Raw genomic sequence first — 16,992 nt, 5'->3', positions numbered from 1 at the left:
TCGGGCTAGGAGAGCCTAGCCCGATTTTTGTTAATCGTAAGAACCACCGGGCTCACAGGTGAGCCCAGTGGTTCTTGAGCGGCTAACCCGCTCAAGTAGCCCACAGCTTAGCCTGGGCAAACCCGGGCTATCTGCTTGTGAGTAGCCACAGCTACTCATGAGTAGACCCCTGACCGGGAGGCAAAAAGCTGCCTCCCGGCTCCGGGGGTCTCCCCAGTATGAACTGCGTGATCGCGCAGGGCATACTGGGGCTTCCGGGGGCCACACGGCCCCCGCTCCCCCCAGTCCCTGCCAGCTCCGTCACGTAGCCGGCAATTGTGTGGGCGGCCGATCCGGCCGCCCAGGGATCCCTGCCCAGTCGTCTGCGGGGAGAGCGGGCTTATCCTGCTCTCCTCGCAGTTTCAGCGAAAGTGGGTCTCACGGATCGTGAGACACGCCTCGTAGTCAAGCAAACACACCTGCTCTCTCCTGGGAGAAATGCTTGGTAGTTTCCTTCTTTGCTGACTTGTGTCATCGAGATCCTTTTGCGAGTCCTGTTCCTTTTCTTTCCAGGTTGCTCTGCTTGCAGCTCTCCCAGCCAGGTGTCTCATTTTATCAGTCTCTGTGTTTACAGGGCTCTTTGGCTAACGCTGGAACACTAGAGATTTGGCTTCTTTTCTGAGCAGTTTTTGACAAAAGGTTCACAAATGAATCATCCCCTGACAGAAGGATTATTTTGGAGGCACAAAGAGAGAAGCACTTGCCTGATAGTCACTCATAACGCAAGTCGGCGAAAACATTTCTTATCTGCCTTTCTTTTGGGAAAGGGTGCAACCCTGCTTGCCTTTCCCTTGGGTCTCTGAAACAACAGTGCTCAATACCGTCACATTTTTAATGAGCTTGGCTGTTGAAGCAGTTGTCTCACGTCGTTCGCTGTCCCTTCCAGATGCTCTTGGTAGCCATATTAGTCCCAGCCTAAAAATTTGGCAGCTTTGGGCCCCACAGCGGAAGCTCCGCAGCTGCAACAATCACAAAAACAGGGAAGGAAAATATTTCATTTGATACGACTTGATGCAGGACCATAAAATGCCTGATTAACAAGGCAATCATGGGTGGCTATTTTACAGTAACAATAAACGCACCAACCTGCTGCAGGGGGCTTGTGAAAACCACCATGCAAAGTAGATGGTTTGGAACTGGGCATACACAAGGAGGCCAGTGATCAAAGTTGGGCCATTCTGTTGGTCTTTCCAAACCAGGGGACACTTTTTATTTATTTTAGTTTATTTATTTTTACATTTTTTATCCTGCTCTTCCTCCAAGGAGCCCAGAGCGGTGTATTACATACTTAGGTTTCTCCTCCTACTGTGAAGTAGGTTAGGCTGAGAGAGAAGTGACTGGCCCAGAGTCACCCAGCTAGTATCATGGCTGAATGGGGATTTGAACTCGGGTCTCTCCAGCACTCTAGCCACTACATCACGCACCCTGGCACATACGGGTAGTGGAATACTTGTTTCCCCTTTACCAATTATCCTATGCGTGTTAACTCATAGGTATGCTCCATTATCTCCCTCATCACTCCAGGGTGGCAGTTTCACCTTATAAGGGCCTTTGAAAGCCATTCTTACCCCACTTGTTAAGGATCAGTTGCATAGCAACAGCATAACAGCCAACTAACAGTATTTGTGGTATAGGTTACAAGGTTGTGGGAGAGTCCCCTTTTCAGTGGGTACCATTCTCTCTTCCAGCAAGGTCTGGTCTTATTGCATTGTGACAGAAGGTACCAGCTTCTTAGCTGGTTCTTCCTATAAATGTCCAGCAGTGCCTGGGGCCGCAGGCATAAGAGTGCTAAGGAATCCCCCTAAATGCAGTAGGCGCTCTCATTCTGTAATGCAGCCCCCATCTCCAGTACCACCTTCTCTTGATGCCAGCTCTGGGACTAATATGCAGCCTCTCATAGACTCCTTCTACCAGTGCTGGCTACCTGGACTATGAACAAGGCTCTCCTGTCCTCTGTAGCCTTCAGGAGCAGTTCCTAGTGCTGACCACCTGGGGCCAGTTAGACAGGCAAGATATTGATTGATTGATTGATTGTTAAATTTATATACCACCTTTCATTAAAAACAATCATAAGGTGGTTCACATAGAAAAAACTAAAACAGGACTATAAAAATTACACAATTAAAATATTATGCTAAAATATAAAAACAGATCTCATTATTTTTTTAAAAAAAATACATACATAAAAATAACCATACAATATAAAAAGAAGCAGTGATGCAGTCAATCACATAAAAGCCAGAGTAAAAAGCCAAGTCTTCACATGCTTTCTAAAAGCCATGATGGAGACCGAGGAGCGAATAGCCACCGGGAGAGCATTCCAAAGTCTGGGGGCAGCAGCAGAGAAGGCCCTGTTCCGAGTGCATGACAACCGAGCTTCCTTCATTGCCGGCACCCGGCGCAGAGCCCCCTCAGATGACCCCGTCAAGTGGGCAGCAACCCTTGGTAGTAGGCGGTCCCTCAGGTATCCCAGGCCCAAATTGTTAATGGCTTCAAAGGTCAAAAACAGCACCTTGAATTGGACCCGGAAACAAACTGGTAGCCAGTGCAGCTCTTTCAAAAGGGGAGTGATATGCTCCCACTGGGCAGCTCCAGACAAAACCCTGGCTGCCGCATTTCACACTAGCTGCTAATTATACTAGCTGATTATAGTCTGCAGCCCCTGTACAGGTGATCTTGGTGGATTGGCTCATAGAGGTTTAGCTTCGGGATGTTCAGAACCAGTGTGAATCAAACTGGGTTTGATTAAAACTGGCCCGGTTCGACCGGTTCGAGCTTGAACCATACTGCCCCTCACAAGAGGGTCCAGCCTGGTTTGACAATTTCTGCATGCTTGCAAAGGGGAATCTGGAATCCTATGGGCTTGAAAAAGTGTGTGTGTGGGGGGGGGGCGGGTTTGGGCAGGAGGTCACCTTATGTGCTGGGGTGCATCTACTCAGCAGCAGCATCAGGGAAGTGGCCGCTCCCTTAGAACTGCCCTCCTCCTGCCAGCACTCACCTCCATCAGTGTAGGCCACCAGGGGTCCAATTCAAATTTGAACCTAACTTCCCAGAGCAGTTCCTTGCACACACACACCCTTAGCTTACCCCTAGTCAATGTACTGAGGGTGGAATCCCTAGTCACTCTCCAGTCAAAATTCCAACAAAGCCATTTCAGCATTTGGTGTGAATGTGTGAGCTCTAGTGAAGGTATATGCACTAAGGCATGATGTGGGGCAGGTTGGTGTCTTTGTAGACATACATGCATGTTGAGAATACAGCATATATACATGGTGCCACCATATGAAGACCTGCCCCATAATAAGAGATGCATGAAAGGGACTGGCACCATTTTGCAGTGTGCATTTGATGGTGTGTCCATTGTGTATGTGTACTCAGGTCTCCCTTCTTCAGCCCAAGTAAGCCAGACAATCCCAACTATAGTCCGAGTCTCCCATCTCCTCATGGTCAGACAGCCTCATATGCTTCTTCTTGGTTCATACATTACAGTGCAGAAGTTACTAAGGAAAATAATGGAATATGCAGTAATGTGATTGCTAACTGTTCTGGTTGATGTACTAAACTTTACAAACGCAGCTAGTGGTGGAGGGAAGAAAAAGCAGAATACAATGTTTATTGCTTTAATTGTTATTATTTGATTTTAATTGTTTTTATTTGATTATATCTCTTTGTAAACCACCTTGAGATGTAATAATTGGCATACAGAAATGTACTAAATAAATAAATGTTTGGCTTAGGCTGAATTTTGGCTGAATTAAATTTATGAATCGCATGGCAGCAAGGGTAAGGGGGTGGAGACTCAGAACCATCTGAATACCAGATGAGAAAGGGGTCATAAAAAGTGATTGACAAATTTTTGACAAGGGAGTTGGTCGGAGAGCTGGCAGCCTAAGATAATGGGAAGGAAGCACTACTATGAGGAAACTAGGACACTCACACTTTTGCTTTCTTTGGTATGAAAAATATTACATGTACAACTCACTAGCTGGTGCTCAGGCTCATTTCTTAGTTGCATTCCTTATGTGGTTCCAGCTGGCACCTCCAAAGATTTGGAAGATGGTTCCATTTTTGATGCCTTGCTATTTATTAGAAAATGCCCAAACGGATTATGCAGTGCAGCTGTTAGCACTGATTAAATCACTGTGACTGACCAATGTGTTCATTTAATTCCAGGAGCATGTCTTCCATGGGTCTTCAGTCTGGTCTGTTGCCAGATTCTCTTCTTCTGTTTGTGTTAGTTATCTGGTTTCTGTCACTATAATATATGAGCACTCCTGACGTCTTTACATTGCTAGCATAAGGCAGGTTCACCCAAATCCTGAAGTGACTAAAAGCCAATATCTGAATGTTTACTATAAGATTGACTAAGAAAGGACCTAAAATTTGGTACCAGTCCTACAGTACAGGCAGGAGTAAACATAGAGTGAGTTACAGGACAATGTGGGCATACGGGGTTGTCCAAGCACTTCATGGAGATAGTTTTGAGGAAGGACTGGAGAGGCGTTTCATACATAAGGTGCATCAAGGAAGAAGGAACAATTGTTTGAGGGAGCAGGAAACCTTCAGACAGCTGAGGGTGTTCAAAGGGAACTAGTGAAGGTCACAGGCATGGATGTGATGGGATATAAGATTGGAGAGATGGCAGAGGCAAGGCCATGGAGGGATCTGAAGATAAGGATGAGAAACTTGTGAAAAGCAGTGGACAGGTAGCCAGTGTTGGGATTTATGGAGGCCAACCACATATGAAGAGGAGGTCTCACAAGAAACCAAAGGTAAACAGCAAATTGGAGCATCAGTCAAAAACCATGATCACAACAAACATATGAAAATAAATCTATATTTAAAGATAGAAACGACCGTAAGTACAAACAATAATCAATACACACATATGACAAGCTTCCCAACTAATAACTTGCTTCAATGCTTTATCAAACTTTGATTTGATAAAATTTGATATCGCATTGAAACGAGTTATCAATGTAGAAACTCAAATGAAAGATACACATACATATAGGCTTGCCAAAGTAAAAGTGAACTACATGGGTTTACAGTTCAAAAAGGAAAAAAATATGTGCAGCTGGATTCCTCAGCTTGATACTAAAACTGAATCAGAATCAACCAAATCACTCTTGTGGCAAAATTGGCCCATTTGGGCTTTCCCCCTCAGTGCGGTGGCCATTGTGGATGCCGCCACACGTGCACAATTGGCCTCTGAGAGGCCTAGGTCAGCAGTGCCCAAAATGACCACTGTGCCGAGGGGGAAAGCCTGAACAGGCTGAAGAGCCGGCCTTCAGCCAGTTCGGGCTTCATTGAGGCTGGTGGGGAGAGGGGGAACCTCCGTGGACTCCTTGCCTCCTCGAGGAACTCCCCCAAAGAGAATAATGGTACAGAATTTTTTTTTAAAAAGGTCAGTGAACTCCCCCGGACTCAACCAAATGGGGGTGGGGGGGGGTTTGAGGGAGTGCCGGACCAAACTGGCCCGGTCAGGATTGAGTCTGGTCCAGACTCAAACCGAACTGGGCCAGCCGGTTTTGTGCACCTTCCTAGTACAGAGCCTGATTGCAGGGACAAGTTACATATTGTTAGGAGAGCAGCAATTTCACATTTGAGTTCCTTCAGAACTCTTGGGTGAGTGCCATCTGGCCCTGGCGATTTGTTAATTTTTAGTTTTTAAAGAGAGTTTAGAACATCCTCTCTTGTCACCTCAAATTGGCCCAGTTCTTCAGCTGCCAAGATTGAGAAGCTTAGTTCCAGAGTGGGTATATGCTCAGTATCCTCCACGGTGAAGACAGATGCAAAGAACTCATACTGTTTCTCTGCAATCTCCTTATCCTCTTTAATAATCCCTATCACACTCTCATCATCTGAGGGTCCAACTGCCTCCATGGAAGGTTTTCTGCTTCTGATATATTTAAATAACATTTTGTTATTTCCCTCGACACTTGGAGGCACTTCACATGACTAATGTGAAGTGCCTGAGGGGGTTATGTGGAGAGAGCAGGCTTAGCCTGCTCTCCCTGCAGACAAGCAGCCACTCATAGCTGGGTGGCCGGATTGGCCACCCACATGACTGCCAGCTCCGTCACGCAGGGGCTGTGGGGATTGGGGGCCGCATAGAAAATGTAAAGATAAATAAATAAATAAATAAAATAATAGATCCCTCCAAATTGTAATAAAAGATTGGGATGGAATTGCAAGTGCATGGGGCATACTGGAGAGACTTCCAAGCCCGGGAGGCTGCTTGCAGCCTCCCAGCCAGGGGTCTATTCATGTGTTGCCGCACACCACGGCGAAACACAAGCAATGAAATGAGGTTAATGGAACATTTGCTCCATTAACCTCATTTAAGGGGAGAGTGGTTTAGGCGGGCTAGCCACTTTGGGAGCACCAGGCTCGCCTGCAGACCCAGTGGTTCCCACAACCACTGGAAAGCGAGCTAAGCTCCCTTAGCCCGCATTCCCGTGGTTGTGGGAATAGCTTCTTCTAGTTATATGCTCCTCATACTCTCTTTTTGCATCCCTTATTGTTGCCATGAATTTCTTTTGCTACAGTTTATGTTCCTTCCTTTTCTCTTCATTTGAGCAGGGCTTCTGTTTTCTGAAGGAAGTCTTCTTCCCTTTTAAGATATTCCTACTTGTAAGCCACACTGGTATCCTCCTGAACTTCGTGGTATCTTTCCTCCTTCTTGGTATAAATTCCAACCGAGTTTCTATTATTTATTATGGTTTTACATAGGTATATAGGAACATAGGAAGCTGCCGTATACTGAGTCAGACCATTGGTCTATCTAGCTCAGTATTGTCTACACAGACTGGCAGTAGCTTCTCCAAGGTTACAGGCAGGAATCTCTCTCAGCCCTATCTTGGAGAAGCTAGAGAAGGAAGTTGAAACCTTCTGCTCTTCCCAGAGCAGCTCCACCCCCTGAGGGGAATATCTTATAATGCTCACTTGTGATCTCCCATTCAAATGCAACCAGGGCAGACCGTGCTTAGCTAGGGAGACAAGTCATGATTTTTAAAATAAGTTCCATACGCTGTGACTTTCCCTTTCATCTTCCTCCTGACCTTCCCTTTCTGACTTGCCCTTTCAGCTTTCTTTTAACCTGTCCCCTAATTTTTGAGATGTTTCCCCTTCTGAAGTCCAACACATCTGTGTTGGACTTCCTTGGCAGTGTTTTACTCACATATAAACTGAATTAGATCACTCTATGGTCACTGTTCCCCAGTGATTCTACAATTCTGACATCTCATACCAGGTCCTGGGCACCAATCAGGATTAAATCCAAGGTCACCTTCTCTCTGGTTGATTCTGCGACCAACTGTTCTAAGGCACAGTCACTTAACATGTCGAGAAATTTGGTCTCTTTGTTAATACTTGGGGAGCATTATCCCTAGATGATTGGTATAACAAATTCTGGTATATTGCAATAGCTGAAAAATGGGCTTATTTTTAAAATATTCAAAAAGGGATAATTCCATCCCAATCTTTTATTACAATTTGGAGGGATCTATTATTTTATTTATTTATTTATTTTTACATTTTATATCCCGCTCTTCCGCCAAGGAGCCCAGAGCGGTGTACTAAGGTTTCTCCTCACAACAACCCTGTGAAGTAGGTTAGGCTGAGAGAGAAGTGACTGGCCCAGAGTCACCCAGCTAGTATCCTGGCTGAATGGGGATTTGAACTCGGGTCTCCCCCATCCTATCCCAGAACTCTAGCCACTAAAAAACTATGGTAAGGAGGAGTCAATCCAATCCGTTCAAGTTTGGAAAGATGTATTTGTTTAAGAATGACCTTGACGTTATAGAGTGTTATGTGTTTAATGTTTTGTAGTCACAGGTTTAGGCTTCTTTTTCTTTTATTTTTAATGATGGTTTGTATAAATGTAATGGTGTGTGTGTATTTTATTTTATTTTATTTTAAAGAATCAATATGAGCTTCACAGCATGGCAGATTGATCCGGAGCAGGGAAAGGAAATTGGGATCAGCCTTTCGTAATGTTTGCATTGTTTTGATTGTGTATTGCAATTATTAGTATACTTTGTTTTATTGTGCATATATTATGTATGTTTTATTGTGCACAAACCACTTTGAGTTTTAAAGGAGAAAGCAATATAGAATTTTAAAATAAATAAATACCCGCACATGAATTTGCCCAGTCTATGTGAGCGTAATTGAAGTCACCCATTATTACAGCTCTGTCTGTTTGATGCCTTTCTGATTTGCTTCTCCAACTCAAGGTCACTCTCAGTGTTTTGATGTGGAGGGCGATAGCACATCCCTAGTAACACATTTCCTTTCGGTTTTCATATTGCCACCCATAATGTTTCTGTGGAGGACTCTGGTTCTCTGATGTTTTCTAGCTTTTTAGATGACATCCCTTCTTTATCATATAGTGCAACTCCACTCAAATACATGCCTCCGTGTCCTTTCCGTAGAGTTTATATCCAGGAATAATAGTGTCCCACTGTTCTCACCCTTCCACTATGACCACTGTGCCAGCATAGCGTAGTGGTTAGAGTGTTGGACTAGGACTGGGAAAACCCGAGTTCGATTCTCCATTCAACCATGAAACTCACTGGGTGACTCTGGGCCAGTCATGTATTTCTCAGCCTAACCTACCTCACAGGGTTGTGTAAGGATAAAAAGAACCATGTACACTGCTCTGAGCACCTTGTAGGAAGAACGAGATGTAAGTGTGATAAATACATGAATAAATAAATATATCAATGTTTTAATTAGCAAACAAGTGATTTGATTGATTGATTAAGTGCTGTCAAGTCGGTTTCGAGTCTTAGCAACCACATAGATAGATTCTCTCCAGGATAATCTATCTTTAATTTGTCCTGTAAGGTCTCTCAGTGGTGCTAATCATGATCTCAGTGGTGCTGTCATAATCAAGTCCATCCACCTTGCTGCTGGATGTCATCTTCTTCTCTTTCCTTCAGCTTTTTCCAGCATTATGGACTTCTTGAGGGAGCTGGGTTTTTGCATAATGTGTGCAAAGTATGATAGTTTGTGCCTGGAGATTTGTGCCTTGAGTGAAAATTCTGGATTGATTTGTTCCATGATCCATTTGTTTGTTTTCCTGGCTGTCTATGGTATCCTCAAAAGTCTTCTCCAGCACCAAAGTTCAAAAGCGTCAATACTTTTTCTGTCCTGCTTCTTCAAATTCCAGCTTTCGGATCTATAGAGTGCCACGGGAAAAACCATTGTCTGAACTATTCTAATCTTTGTATGTATAGACACATCATGGCATCTAAATATCCTTTCCAAGGCCTCCATTGTATGGATATGCAAGTAGGGATGTGCAAATTGGCTTGAGTCCGAGCTGGTTTGCTACCAAACCTGGCCAGTTTGAGGGCTTGCCCTCAGGCTGAACCAGACACGGTTTGGCTTGAACTTGTGCTGAACATCCTTCCCCGCCCCCACTGGCCGGTCCAGGGGTTCTAATAGAATTTCCCCGCAAGAAACTCACCACTTCCAGGGGGTGCTGCCGCGGCTGCAGGAAGGTCTCTGGCAGTTTCCCCCTCCCCACTCCAATCTCCCACCAGTCTCAATCCAGTGTGGTTCTGACCATTTTTGGCTGTCTTCTGCCCATTCTGATGGCACACAGATTCTATTAAAGACTTGTTTTATGTGTGTGTGTGTAAACTTATAGTTGTGCAACTTGCATGTGTAAATTTGTAAAAGGTATCTAGTGGCTGAACCAATGTGTTTTGTCCATGATTTTTATAACTGGGCCTTCTAATTTGTAGGCATGTATACAGAAAGGTGGCAATTAAGATTTTATAACTATCTGATACTGAGCATATATCTGAGATGCCATAGGTGCATTATTGTTTATATAGATATGGTTTTGCCTGGCTTTAACCCACAGGCATTTGTGTGGAGAGAAATGGAGGGAATGTATGTTTACTCCTTCATCTGGGCATGGTCCTCAAGCTCTGATTTCTTGGCAGAGAGAGGCCCCTCGGTGGAATTGCCGAGCAACATTCCCTCCCACAGATCTCTAAGCATTCTAATTAATATCTGCTGCATGCATTATTTATTGAGAACAGATGTTTGAGTTTAAAGAGTGTTAAGAGGATATCCTTTGCTAATCAATTTATTTTAACTGGTTTATGTATTTACTGCAAACAGAATTTGGACTTTAGCTGCCATTTTTAATTATGTTCCACTCATTTCCATGCTATGTCTATTACAGAGACTCTCCAGCTGTGTCCTGCAGACCAGCAGTTATTCACAAAGCACTTATTGGTGGTCCAGGAAGTTTTCTGATCATATAAGGCCAGCTTCACTCTCATCTTTGCTTAATTTATTCATAAATGATCTAGAAGCAGGGGTAAGCAGTGAGGTGGCCAAATTTGCGAATGATACCAAACTTTTTCGGGTAGTGAAATCCAAAACGGATTGTGAGGAGCTCCAAAAGGATCTCTCTAAACTGGGTGAGTGGGTGACAAAATGGAGAATGCAGTTCAGTGTTGGTTGGCAAGTGTAAAGTGATGCACATTAGGACAAAAACCAGGGGCGGAGCTATCATTGGGAGAACGGGTTCAAAGAACCTGGGCTGAGCCCAATCAGGGGCTGCGCTTCTGACATCAGATGCAGGAATGCTAAGTTTAGCTCCCAAGTGGGCCTCCCCTAATATTATAATGCCCTTATACAAAACTATGGTGTGACCGCACCTGGAGTACTGTGTACAGTTCTGGTCACCATCCCTCAAGAAGGACATTATTGAACTGGAGTAGGTACAGAAGAGGGCAACCAAGATGATCAGGGGCCTAGAACACTTTCATTACAAGCTCAGGCTACAACACCTGGGGCTTTTTGGTTTAGAAAAAAGGCAATTGTAGGGAGACATGATAGAGGTCTATAAAACCATGTATGGTGTGGATAAAGTTGATAGAAAGAAATTTTTCTCCCTCTCGCATAACACTAGAACCAGGGATCCTCCCATGAAACTAATTGCCAAGAAATTTAGGACCGACAAAGGAAAAACTTTTTTACACCATGCATAATCAACCTATGGAATTCTCTGCCACAAGATGTGGTGACAGTCACCAGCCTAGATGGCTTTAAGAAGGGCTTAGAACAATTCATGGAGGACAAGTCTATCAATGGCTACTAGTCTGAGGGCTATAGGCCACTTCCAGCCTGAGAGGTAAGATACCTCTAAATACCAGTTGCAGGGGAGTAGCAGTAGGAGAGAGGGCATGCCCTCAGCTCTTGCCTGTGGGCTTCCGAGATGCATTTGATGGGCCACTGTGTGAAACAGGATGCTGGACTAAATAGTAGGAATGTGTACTAATCAAAAATTGTGAATCATTTTGTGTTTTGACTCCCATGGTGGGAATAACCCATTGTTGCTTTGCAAAAACACCAATGTTCTAGCTAAAAGAACACTGGGCTATCTCTTTAAATGGCCTTGCCATGCCTGCACAGAGGCCATTTAAAGAAGGCACTGGCAGGCTTAGCCTGATGCTGTGTCAGTCAGTGTGAGCAGCTAGCCAGGCTGACTGTGGGGAGAGATGGCGGGTCCAGTTGCTGTCTCAGTGCCTTTGCCAGATCTGCACTATGTACCATTCCTGCCAGGAGAATTGGTGAAGCCTTTAACGACTCCCGCTGGTCCAATGGCCACCTCCCTGCCGCTGCCAGCTCTGCACTATTTACTGCTCCTGCCAGGAAATCAGGGAAACATTTAACTGCTCCCACCAGGAGTGCTTAAAAGGTGTCTCCGCATGCTTCTTCCTCCTCCTCAAAGAAGTGGCCAGTGGCCACAGAGGGATGGTGGGTTGGGTTGCTGCCTCCCACAGCTGTGGGTTCTGCACATTGCAGGTAATTGTATGGCATCCCGTCACCTCTTTGTTTGCATTTTTAAAGGCAGTTAAATGAGGCTCTCCTCCTCCCATCCCATACAGTAAAAATTTAATTGATTTGGCTAGATTTGATCCGAATCTGGATGATATGATTCGGATTTGAATCTAATCACCCCTTTTCTTGATTTGAAGTTGAAACACTCAAATTAGTCAGATTCAAGTTGACTTCAGTAGATGCCAAAGTGATTTGCACATCCCTACTAAATAGGCCTTAAGCCTGATCTAGCAGAACTGTTCTTATGTTCTGCTGTGCTGTTACCTTGGTCCACACAGCACATACCAAAATAGACATCTGAGTGGAAGTTTACAAAACCGATGTGCAGAATGTTGATATGGCACTTGTGGTGAATGTTTCACCAATTCTGCCATTATCACAGATCCCAGTGGAGATGTTCCCATTCTAAATTCGTCATTGCTTTGCAAAATCTGAAGCTTGTCAGCTGAAACTCTGGTTTACAATCTAGAGCATCATTTCAGCTTTTAGCTTGTCATAGTTTTTAAGAGCTATTGGGAAAAGCATGCAAAGAGCAGAGAGAAAGTGTAAGATAAATGGAGGGAGGGAGAGAGAGAGAGAGAGAGAGAGAGAGAGAGAAACTACCTTGTTAAACTGAAATGCTTAGATTTAAGCCTAAGCAATTATGTGGAAGTTAACTGAGAGAAATAAGATTTAATTAAAGTACTTCAGCTTAGCTGGTTTAGGGATCAATCCAAGAGAGGAAAGGAAAGGAAGAAGATGGATGAGAAAGTTTGTTCTTAAAAAAAAAATTTCAATTAAATGCCACCCTTGAGCTTCTTCTGTCAAGTGGAGTGGGGACCGAAATAGTCCCCGGTGCTAATTTCCTGGCAAATTGCTACTTCATCTTCTTCAGTGTCTTGGAGCCTACAAAACTTTGGTGTCAATCAAGCCATGAATCTGAGCCCCAAGAAAGAGGAAGAGGGGAAAAGAAAGTGTATGTTGTTATCATCTGGTGGGCAAAAGGAACTCTCCCTGGAAAGGGTCATAAATCTCTTCTTAAGTACAGCTGGAAAAAAGTCTAGTCAGTGGAGATGTAAAGCAGCAGAAAGGAGACAAGCTTGTTCATTAGGAAAACAATATTGTACCTGCTTCTTGAATAACTATCTTAGCATCATCTTCTTTCCATCAGAACTCCTCTTTGGAGAAGTTCATTTTACCTTATTATCTTCATTGGAGGCAGATTATTAGTAGCATGTTATATAACTTCAAATAATTAAGTTCCATAGCCTTGGGGTACTCCTAAATCTACTGCTATGCCTAGATATCCAAGGCTGTGGGGCTGACTAGGAGGTGTATTTTTTTACCATCTTCATCCAGTAAGAAGGCTATGATTCTTCCTAATCATTGGCTCCCTATTGTGCTGTAGACACAATTCAAAATAGTTTGACATACTGGCAGCTTCATTGGCATGTCTGTAAGTGTCGAAAATGTTGGGGACATGGTGGGAACCAAGAGCATGGACTCCCTGTGGGCATGATATCTAAACCCATCCAAGTCCAGTTCCCAAGATTCTCCACCTGACAGTCTCTTGAAACTTTGCTCAAATTCTTAATCAAGATTTGAAGTTGGGCAGATAGTCAGGAAAAGGTTGCAGAGAGCATGGGAACAGGACTTGGGCAAGTTTGGATGTCATGCCTGCCAGGTGCACACACTTTTAGTTCTCAACATATCCCCAACATTTCCCCTGCTTAGAAACTTGTGGGTAGGGTTGTGACAAAATTGCTTTGCCCAGTTCGGTTTGATTCCAGATCAGACCCGAACAGGACTGGGCATGTTCAGTTTTGCACCCCCGAGCACCCCCCTGAGGCCTTCAAAATAGCCACCGTGAGCCAGGGGGAGACTGGGGGAGTACGTCATAGGGAGGGGAGAGCTTCAGAGACACACACACTCCACAGCCACAGCAGCACACCCGCTGGAAGTGGCAGAATGACCCGGGCCCAGGGGTGAGTTTTAAAAAATAAATATTTAAAAAATTATACATCTATCTATATCTATATCTATATCTATATCTATATCTATATCTATATCTATATCTATATCTATATCTATATCTATATCTATATCTATATCTATATCTATACAGAGAGAGAGAGAGAGAGAGTTAGTTTTATGTGTCCTGTGTTTCAGATTTCCAATTTCATTAGGAAGAAATATGAAATTTGAGAATTGCACAGTTAAGCTCATTCAGATTATTATTCCCACAATTTATGTACATCTGCATGTGTACATAAATATGTATATGTATGTATACTTATATTTAACATTTTGAACCCCGAACTGGCTCCAAGCTGGTCCGGGGGGGTTGGCTCGAGGTCAAGCCAAACCAGGCCCAGTCCAGCTTGAGGGTGAGCCATTTCACACATCCCTACTTGCAGGTGGCAGTATGTATCTGCCCATTGTAGACACTGCCAATGATTATTCTCTCATGATCCTTGTGGTAATCTGAGTGATCACTCTTGATGTTGCTGCCAGCAATCTAAATATGGTGAGGGCACAGGAGAGGTGTAGAGCTCTGAAGTTCTGAAGAAGGGCTGTTTCCAAAATTCTGAATTTGTTTCCAGTTCTCAGAATTTGGAATTCTCGGTTTCCTGGTTTTGTTTTTAATGTAGAACCAATGCATTAAGAATCCTCCATTGCTTCATTTTTTTGTTTCCAACAGAGCATTGTGCATGCACAGTTTGCTATAGCTTTCAGTTCTCCCACCGTGTACATTTCCAATGCACATGCACATCTATACAATACAGCAAAAAACAATCATGATGCAGTTATACATATGATTGCATTGCGATTCTTTCTGTGTAGTGTTTTACTGATGCAAATGTGGACACTACTAAAACATCACCAAAAAAAGTTCTATTTATTTTGACAATTTATAGCTATTTATTTAGAAAACATATTATAAACACTTCAATACAAGGCACAGATGTTTGTACAATTGAATCAAGACTTCTTTTGTGTGGAGTTTTTCCAAAGTGTAGCATGTGTGCATCAGTGCAAAATTGCTGAAAAAGAATCTTGAAGCTATCATACACACAATCACACCAAGATGGTTTTTTTCAATGGCCTCATCAACATGCAGGTGTACATAAATTGTGGGGATAATAATTTGAATGAGCTTAACTGTGCAATTCTTAAATTTCATATTTTTTCCTAATGAAATTGGAAATCCGGAACTCAGGGCACACAAAACTAGGAATCTATAGAAGCCCTCTGATAAATTTCACTCATTTTATAGAAACTCAGTTTAGTTTCACTTAAAAATTGTTGGATATTTCACATTAGGGATGTGCACAAAACCACTTTTCCCAGTTCAATTTGAGTCCAAACTGGGCTTGAAACAAACTGGGCATGATCAGTTTTGGATCCCCAAATGAAGGGTCTGGCTCAAGTAAAATTTGAACCGGTTCGGGCCCAGTTCAGGGACTTTTGTTGTGTTTTTTTTTTAAATGGTGGACTTACCACCTATGAGGACTCGGGTGGTGCTGCTGGTGGCTGCCGGGTGTGAGTGTCTCTGACAGTTCCCCCTCCCCCCCAGCCTTCCCCGCAGATGTTTTGGCCCATTTTCAGGCCATTCCAGCCCTCTCTGAGCTTGTGGTGGCAATTTTGTAGACTGCCACGCATGCACACGGGCTATTTGCATGGCTGGGTCATAACATGGCCATGCAAATGGCCCATGTGCAAACCAAAAACAGGCCGAAAAGGCCCGGGAAAGAGTGGGAGGAGTGTGGCATGGGAGGGAGGACCACTGGAGGACACCCCCCCCCCCCCGCCGAGGCCTCTGATGTGGTAAGTCCACCATTTTTAAAAAAAACCTGAATTGGCCCCAGACCAGCTTGAGTGGTTCAGCTCAACCTCAGTCCAAACCGGGCCTGGTCCAGTTCAAGAATGAGCCCTGGCTCGATGACGAACTGGCTTGAGGTCAGACCAGTTGGCACATCCCTATTTTACATTGAGAGCAACACAGAAATTACATTTCAGTTTCACTTTTTCTAAATTTTGGCACCATCAGTAAAGTAAAGAAATGGAATATGACAAATCAGCTTGGAGGTTCAAGCCTTGATTTTCTTTTTCTCTGGAAGGTTATTAAAGTAGACATATAGAGGCTGAGGTAAGTGATAGCATACTGTATGTACCAAGAGATTATGAAAAAGTGTACAGTATAGTAATAGTGCTCCATTCCAATTTTGAGGACTGATAAGAGGGTTCTTTCCTGTAACTTTCATAGGTCTTATTGTTGTGCTACCTTTTCCAGTACAGAACTTCCTGTGTCAGGAAAACAATGTGTAAAATGTAGTGTTGGAACAGCCGCACAAGTGTCTGCTTCCTTCCTCTTAGACAGTAGACACATGCTGAGAGGATGTATTGACTCCAAGTGTACCACAAACAAAATGGATGCTCATAGCCAGTCCCTACCTGTAATCTTCCATCAGTGAAATAAGTGCTGCTGAACACTGCCGCTGCTTGAGAAGGATGTATTTCATTCTTTACAAAGCTGAGGAACAGATAAGATAGGCATTATACTAGACAGCCTTTTGAAACTAGGCTGCTTCCTCAGTTCAGTTCAGGACTCATGGATGTTTTTGACTACATATGTGGCCAAATCAGAAGCAGAGGCTGAAGATAAAAACACACAGGTCTTCACTTGAAGAAGTGGCTGGATTGATACGATATACAAAAGGAAAAGTTATATTGTGACCCTGACCTGAATCCCAGCCTCCAGCTCGTTTCTGCTTTTTTGCTTTATTAGCTCCACATTCTCATTTAGGATGCTTAAGGCAACAGGCAATGGTTCTCAACGGTGTAGGATGCGTCTCCTTTGAGGGTGCGGGAGGACAGGGGCAGAGACATTGCCAGGGATGGATAGGACCTTGAATCAGATGGAGCTAGTATGCTCCTTGTACCTGCCAAGACATAAGTTTCTGATTTTCTGTTTCTAATACAGATTGGCTTTGTGGAATAATTTCTCCTTCTCTGCTCCATCATCTTAACTCAATTTGCAAAAGAAAAGCTGCTACTTTGTTTTAATTATTGTTTTTCCCTGTAACTAATCTTAGAAGG

This window comes from Hemicordylus capensis, chromosome 4, assembly GCF_027244095.1.
Source record: "Hemicordylus capensis ecotype Gifberg chromosome 4, rHemCap1.1.pri, whole genome shotgun sequence".
NCBI classification, from domain to species: domain Eukaryota; kingdom Metazoa; phylum Chordata; class Lepidosauria; order Squamata; family Cordylidae; genus Hemicordylus; species Hemicordylus capensis.
This window is presented reverse-complemented; position numbering follows the sequence as displayed.